This window comes from Cervus canadensis, chromosome 18 (genome assembly GCF_019320065.1).
Source record: "Cervus canadensis isolate Bull #8, Minnesota chromosome 18, ASM1932006v1, whole genome shotgun sequence".
Lineage (NCBI taxonomy): Eukaryota > Metazoa > Chordata > Mammalia > Artiodactyla > Cervidae > Cervus > Cervus canadensis.
The window spans coordinates 12375245-12383020 of NC_057403.1; positions in this window are offsets into that span (position 1 = coordinate 12375245).

The window sequence follows — 7776 nt, forward strand, 5'->3', positions numbered from 1 at the left end:
AACCCAGGCCTCCCACATTGCAGGCAAATTCTTTACCATCTGAGCCACCAGGGAAGAGTCCTCATAATATCTCTTACTTCTGCAAAACCACAAATCAAGTACAAAAAAAAACTAGAAAAAGGTATTCTGAACATTTATTTTTGTTTACTTATAGTTGCTTACTTAACTTCTAGTAGAAATGACTTCTAATAGAAAAGGAGGGGTCGACTGCCCCAAACTGCACCCCCGTGCCTCCCTAAGGGTGGCAGAGTTCTCCAAACGTGCCAGAGGCTCGCAGAGTCCCCCACATTTAGGAAGATGTGGCTGTGGTGGGCGGAAAGATCCAGGGTGGAAGACGGCCAGGTCTCCAGGCGTCTGAGGCCAGTGGGCGTCTGGTTTCTGCACGTCTTTGATCTGGAGGCACTGGAGGGACTCTGAAGCTCACGTCCCAGGAGCAAGTGTTCCGTAACCTCCCCGTAAATTCTCTTGAGGACATGGGGGTCAGCCCCAGCTGACCCGCTGGCCCCGATGAGTCACCCCTTGCTGGAGTCACCACCTCACTGCCCCTGAATGTCTCCTTGCTGCCCCCGTCCTCCACCCCTGCCCTGATTGCCGTGGCCTCCGGCAGTATCCTGGGTCCCCTCCTCTGCTTAGTCCTTCCTGCGGACCTCACCCAGATACGGGGCCCTCTCCCCCCTACCCTCTCCACTACCTGGGGCTCATGAGCCCCCCTGCAGACAGTGGTCTAGCCCGCTGTCTACTCCAGACCCCAAAACTGAGCTACCCATGGGCTCCCCCGGGTGTCTCCCTGGACGTCCGTCCTACCAGCCTGCTCACTGACCACTGAAAATGGGCAGTCTTTGCTTGCCTTTTTTCAGTTGTGAAAATAAGATAACAGGTTTACAGGAGACTTGGGAAATACAAAACAAAGTCACATATTGTCCCGTTACATAATTTTTTTGCTTTTCGTCTTTATTTTCTCTTTTTAAAATTATGAGAATATGATAATACAGTTACACGAGATTTGGAAAATACAGAACAAAGTTACATACAGTTCCACTACTTGTTACAATTGTTTGTTTTAAGTAGATTAATTAAGATTTTTTTTTAAGTCAGAGTTTCAATGTCAAACTCTCAGAAATTAATAGAATGAATGTACAGAGAGGTGGACTATAGTGGACTTGAAAAGCATTATGAACCAATTTGACATGTTTAAGATTTATGCAATTTTCACACAGCAGGAAGATACAAATTCTATTCCAGTTAGACTGTAAGCCAGGAGACACTGGCTCATATCCAGGGACACAAGAGCAGGTGCAGAAATTTCATGGTCTAAAGATATTGAAATCATACGTAGTGTGTTCTCTTATTACTGTGGAATTATGTTAGAAGTCAATATCAAGATATTTGGAAAAAACCCACTTATTTCCCAGCGAATTGTGCCATTTACCAAGATAGATCTTTGACTTCACCATCGAAAGCCTCGATAAAGTTAGGAGACTGGAAAGCGGCAGAGGGCAGTTGCAGAGGAGAAAGCACTGAAATGAGAAATTAATATCAAAATGAGAAGTTAATATCAAAGATACTTTAAAAATCCCATGCATTTGGGAATTAAATGTCAGCTTTTAAATGAGGGGTATGTCGAAGAAGCCGTAACAAGGAAAATTGGAAAATACTGGTAATAGAATAAAAACAAAAAAAGAATAAAAATGGGCACTTAATATTCCTCCTTCAGACCTGCCCTTCAACTCCAGTTTGCCTTCAGGGAGAGCCCCTTGGGCCCCTGGCTTGCTTTTCTTTTTTTTAATTATTTTTCTTTTCTTTTTTTCTTTTCTAGACTTGCTTTTCTTTATCACCAACTGCAACAGAGGCCCTCGAGACACGTATTTGAATGCTGCTCAGACTTCTGTCTTCACCCCTGCGTGCTCATCGCAAGGAGGGACCGCCTTGGTCATGGCAGTGGGCTCCCCACTGGTCCAGGCCTCCAGGGCCATCTGTCCCCACAGAAACTGCTATTTTGAATTTTTAAAGGAAAGCATGATCGTGTCACTCTTGTGTTTAAGTCTCTTTGCTGTTCCTCCTAATTGTCCTGCATTTAAAAAATACATGTGTGTAATGTGTGTGTCTGTGTATATATGTATTTGCATATATAATGCATGTATTATATACATAATATATATACATTGTATATATACATATAAAACATATATTGTGTGTATATATACAGTATATATAACACTGTATATATAATATATACTGTATATATATATAAATGCATATATTATGTGTATAAACATATGTATGTTACATATATACACACACATAGGAAACATAAAGACATACTAAGTATTAAGACTGCTTGTCTCAATGAATGGATAAAGAAGACGTGAGACACACGCACACAATGGAATACTACTCAGCCCTGCAAAGGACAGAATAATGCATGTGCGGCAACGTGGATGGACCCAGAGATGATCACAAAACAGTGACGTAAGTCAGACCGAGAAAGACAAATACCCTACGACGTCACTTACTGCGCGGAGCCTAAAATAGGATATATTGTTGTTGTTGTTCGGGGGCTAAGCTGGGTCTGACTCTTGGACTCTGACACGCATGCGACCCCACGGATTGCAGCATGTCAGGCTCCTCTGTCCTCCACTGTGTCCCGGAGTTTGTTCAAACTCACGTCCATCGAGTCAGTGTTGCTATTTTACCATCTCATCCTCTGTCGTCCCCTTCTCCTGTCCTCAATCTTTCCCAGCATCAGGGTCTTTTCCAGTGAGTCGGCTCTTCCAATCAGGTGGCCAAAGTGTTGGAGCTTCAGCATCAGTCCTTCCAATGAATACTCAGCATTGATTTCCTTTAAGGTTGGGGCTTCACGATCAGAAACAGGCAATGATGATAGTTTTGTTTTTTTAATAAGCATTGAACCAAGCAGCCCAGCCTGGCAGCTCACAATTGGCAAGTCATGTTTTCCAGATCTTCAGAGTGAACTTTTTGATGCCAGTTTGGCATCTCAACAGGCAGAAGTTGAGCATCACACTCTGGGACTCATTAAAATTGCCTTAACAACCCTCAGAGGGACCCTGGAAGTAGGTGAGGCTGTTTTCTTCATCTTTCCTGCCAGGCTGCGTAATTATGATCAATTATTCAACCCATCTCCGGGAGGGTCAAGAATAACAGCTTCATTTTTGAGGCCACAGGGACAGAGAGAACCCCAAAGGAAAAAAGGAACTTTGCCCTCCGAGCAAGAGAGCTATGGGAACAAACAAATTTGAACATATTAGAGGGAATTAAAACTTTGAAATTGCGAGAGCAGAGTGACTTCTGGGCTGTAATTAGGCAGCATCCACCTGTGAGCGCTGACGCTGTTTCTTTCGTTTTCCTTTTTGTTTTGTTTACCACCCATTTGCCTCCCGTTGGGAGCTCCTGGTTGAATGACTTACTCTCTGTGGGCAGAATTTCCCTCTGGCTGTCCAATCACCCACTCCTCTTCCCCACTTGCTGCTGCCCCAGTTCCTCAGCTGGCGTCTGACTCCACTTAGGCTCAAGTTTGACACTCATGGAATCATAGGTTAGACACAACTCAGTGCAGTTTTTTTTTTACTACTAAATAGTCATCAAAAACTTTTCAACCTATAGCGAGGTGTCTTTACTGCTGCTGACAATAGCAGCTTGAAAACTGCAGAGAAACGTGCACTTCACTTCTTTGTTCTTTTCGCGGTAACCCTTTTGGTGTGGTGTGGGTTTCACACGCATGCCCAGGTGCGCACACCTGCACGCACACCCCTGCCTGCACCTGTACCGAATATGCAAACAGAGCCCCATCCTGCCTACGGCTAGGTAACCTGCTTTTTCTTCCAGCTATCAGTTCGTCGCAGGCGTTTTGCCAGTGTAGTGGATAAAGCTCTATTTACCACACACTCTTCTATCCTGTGGATGCACCATAACTTTATACATTCACTCTTTCAGTGAATATTTATGGGGCTCATGACATGGGCTGGGTATGGGGCTGACGATGTGGTTGTAAATAAAAAGTAAATAGACGCAAAGGGAACTAGACAAACTAAAAAAAGACATGTTCCAATGGGATTTTTTAAAATAGAATTTACTAAGTAGGTTCTGAGGTTCACATTCAAAGAGAAAGTGCACATACACACAAGAAACTAGAACAAGGACTTCCTTGGCAGTCCAGTGGTTAAGACTTCACCTTCCAGTGCAAGGGGTACGGGTTCGATCCCTGGTCAGATCCCACATGGGGTGGGGTGGCCAAAAAAAAAGATTGTCATTATGGTAATCAGAATTTTACCTCTATATTATACTTTGGGCTAATAGTGATTTATATAATAATAAAATATTTCATGATAAAATTTAAACATAGCATTCTAGTAAAAGAAAAGAATGGCAGATCATGTGCAGTATCATATGAAGGATCAAATTCCTTCCTGCACGAACAGCAGAAGGGTTTATTTACTTTAAACAGGTACTCATTCCTTGGGGCATCAGTTAGCAAAACATTTCCGCATTTGAAGCACTGGTTATTTTATTTTTTAATTTTATTTTTTACTGAAGGATAGTTGGCTTATAATCTAACATGAGTTTCAGATGTACAAAGCAGTACTTTGATATTTGTCTCAAGGGCACAGCTCAGGATATCCACACTCCGCGCTCACTTGTCCACTGGGTCACTTGTCCACTGGGTCGCTTGTCCACTGGCTCAGGTCTTGGTGCTGCATCCAGAGTGCTCAATCTCTGGTCTCTGTCTGTCTTTAAAATGATGGTTTCATTAGCTGACTTTGTGTTCACTTTTGGCCTGTGGCTTCTCCTGCTGCGGGCATGGGCTCCAGGCTCAGTAGCTGTGGCATGGCACCGGGGCTTAGCTGCTCCATGGCATGTGGGATCTTTCTGGACCCTGGCTCGAACCAGTGTCCCCTGCATTGACAGGCGGATTCCTATCCACTGCGCCACCAGGGAAGTCCAACAACTAGAGAGAGCCCGTGCACAGCAATGAAGACCCACCACAACCAAAATAAATAAATCTTTAAAAAAAAAAAATTATGGCCTTATATTTGTGCCTCTGGAGGCAAAAAGTACAATATCCAGTTTGGCAAGAACGTACAGAAATGATACCCCTGCCCTCTGCTGGCTGGATGATTTTAAGAGAAACGTTCCAAACTTGCAAAGAAGGGTTAATTGTCACTTATTGATAGTTCAGTTGGTAAAGAATCTGCTTGCAATGTAGGAGACCCCGGTTCAATTCCTGGGTCGGGAAGATCTACTGGAGAAGGGATAGACTACCCACTCCAGTATTCTTGGGCTTCCCTTGCGGCTCAGCTGGTAAAGTATCCACCTGCTATGCGGGAGACCTGGGTTCAATCCCTGGGTTGGGAAGATCCCCTGGAGAAGGGAAAGGCTACCCACTTCAGTATTCTGGCCTAGAGAATTCCACGGACTATTCCCAAGGGGTCACAAGGAGTCGGACATGACTGAGTGACTTTCACTTTCACTTTTCACTTCATTTACTGATTTACATTGAATGAATGACAATGGCTAGATATTGGCTATCTAATACGTACAGGCTCTATTCCCCATGTTGTACACAACATCCTTATACCTTGACACCCAAAAGTCTCTGCTTTCCATTCCCCCACCTTTCCTCTCATCATTAATCACCCACTAGTTAGTTCTCTGTATTTGTGAGCCTGCTTTTTGTTATGTTCACTAGCTTGTTGTATTTTTTAATTAATTTATTATTTTTTAAAAATATTCATTTATTCAGCAGCTCTGAGTCTTAGTTTTGGCAGGCAGGCTCTAGTTCCCTGACCAGGAATCTAACCTGGACCCCCTGCATTGGGAGCTTGGAGTCTTAGCCACTGGGAAGTCCCTGTTTTATTAGCCATTTTTTTTAGATTCCACCTATAAGTATCAATAATATTATGCAATATTTGCTTTTCTCTGTCTGACTTAACTTCACTAAACATAATGCCCCCCATGTCCATCTATGTTGCTGCCGGTGGCAAAATTTCACTTTTTTATGACTGAGTAATATTCCATTGTACATTAATACCACATCTTCATCCATTCCTCTGATGGACATCAGACTGTCCATCATCTGTCTGATGGACACTTGCATTGCATCCATGTCTTGGCTATTGTAAATACTGCTGCTATGAACATTGGGGTGCATGTGTATTTTACAATTAGTGTTTTGGGTTTTCAGGTTCAATTGGGTGACAAGTTCTCCTCATGTCATGGAACAGATCAAAAATCAACCATAGTTAATATGGGGATCTAGGGAGATGAGTTGTTTTCACGAGGTCTCGAGCTAATGACCGCAGCATAGAAAACCAAACCCTTCTGAAACCCACGTCCATCTGTCCTGACCTCTAAGCAGTCTCTTCACATGTCCCCAGTTGACATTTACTCCATCGAGCCCTCTTGCCCTAAGTGTTCCCAAGTCAGGGACTGGCTCTCAAACTGTGCCAGGAGATGAAATGTCTCTATTTATACGGTGCTGGGGGTAATTGCAGGGGTCCCTGCCTGTTACCCCAAAAGCAGAGTGATTGGGTGAATGTTGTAGAGTGAACCATTTTAGGTAAGCCGGGGGGATTCATTTTCCATGGAAACTACACCAGAAGAACCGCGACTTATTAAAGAAGTCTCCATGTTGGTTTTGTGGAGGACTTCACTTATTGTACTTCAGTCTTTTATGGATTGCATTTTTTGGGGGAAATGGATTGGTATTCCTGCTTTAGTGATTTTTTTTTCTACATTTGTCTGAAGAGTTCGCAGGAGTAAGAGAATAGAGATATGATAGTTGTTGGGTTACATAGCTATTTTTTCTCATGTAAATACAGCTCAAAAGAATTTTCTAAAAATCACCTGAAAAGCTACAGTGTGAAAAGAACCTACTTTGGAGTAAGCATTTAGAAAATCAGAGGTTGTACTGCCGTAGGGCAGAAGAATGACACCTATCAGTTTTGGAAGTCTTCCTTTTTCTATCCACCTAGGGGAGAAATATCCAAACAAGTACAGAGGGAAGACATGTGTGTTCAGTCGCTTCAGGCGTGTCCGACTCTTTGCAACCCCATGGACTATAGCCTGCCAAACTCCTCTGTGCATGGGATTCTCCAGGCAAGAATACTGGAGTGTGTTGCCATTCCCTTCTCCAGGGGATCTTCCTGACCTAGGGATCAAACCTGGGTCTTCTGCATTGCAGGCAGATTCTTTACTGCTGAGCCACTGGGGAAGCCCTACAGAAGGAAGATATCTCCACATAACAATGGCCACATAAGAAACCACAGCAATCATCCACTCCATATAAAAAAACCTTGGAAGAGGAAATACGCAGGTGACTTATTTGACAGAAATGCCTTTGTTTATTTGAAATTTAAATTTCACTGGTGATCCTGTATTTAATCTAGCTGTCCTGCCAGGAGCATCCTATTTTACAATTAAATCTTCCCTAATGGGGGGGCAATCAGCAGTGACCTCAGTTTCATAAAGAAGTACTGAAAACTAATGGGACCTGCATTCAGGTCCCATTGAAAGAAGAACAACACAAAGCCAAAACTTATCAGAAAAACACAGGCTACACTAAAGTAGAAAACAAAATCTGAAGGGAAAGATAAGTCATCCCTCAGATATCCGCCTAACTCCTGTGAATGGAATCCCAGCGGGTTCCAGCATGATCGTTAAGTTCTTCACATGTCACCTTTTCATTGTATCACATACGTGACAAATAATCCTGAATTTCCTTCTAGGAGCAGCGGGCACTTGGCCTGAGGGTGGGGTCCT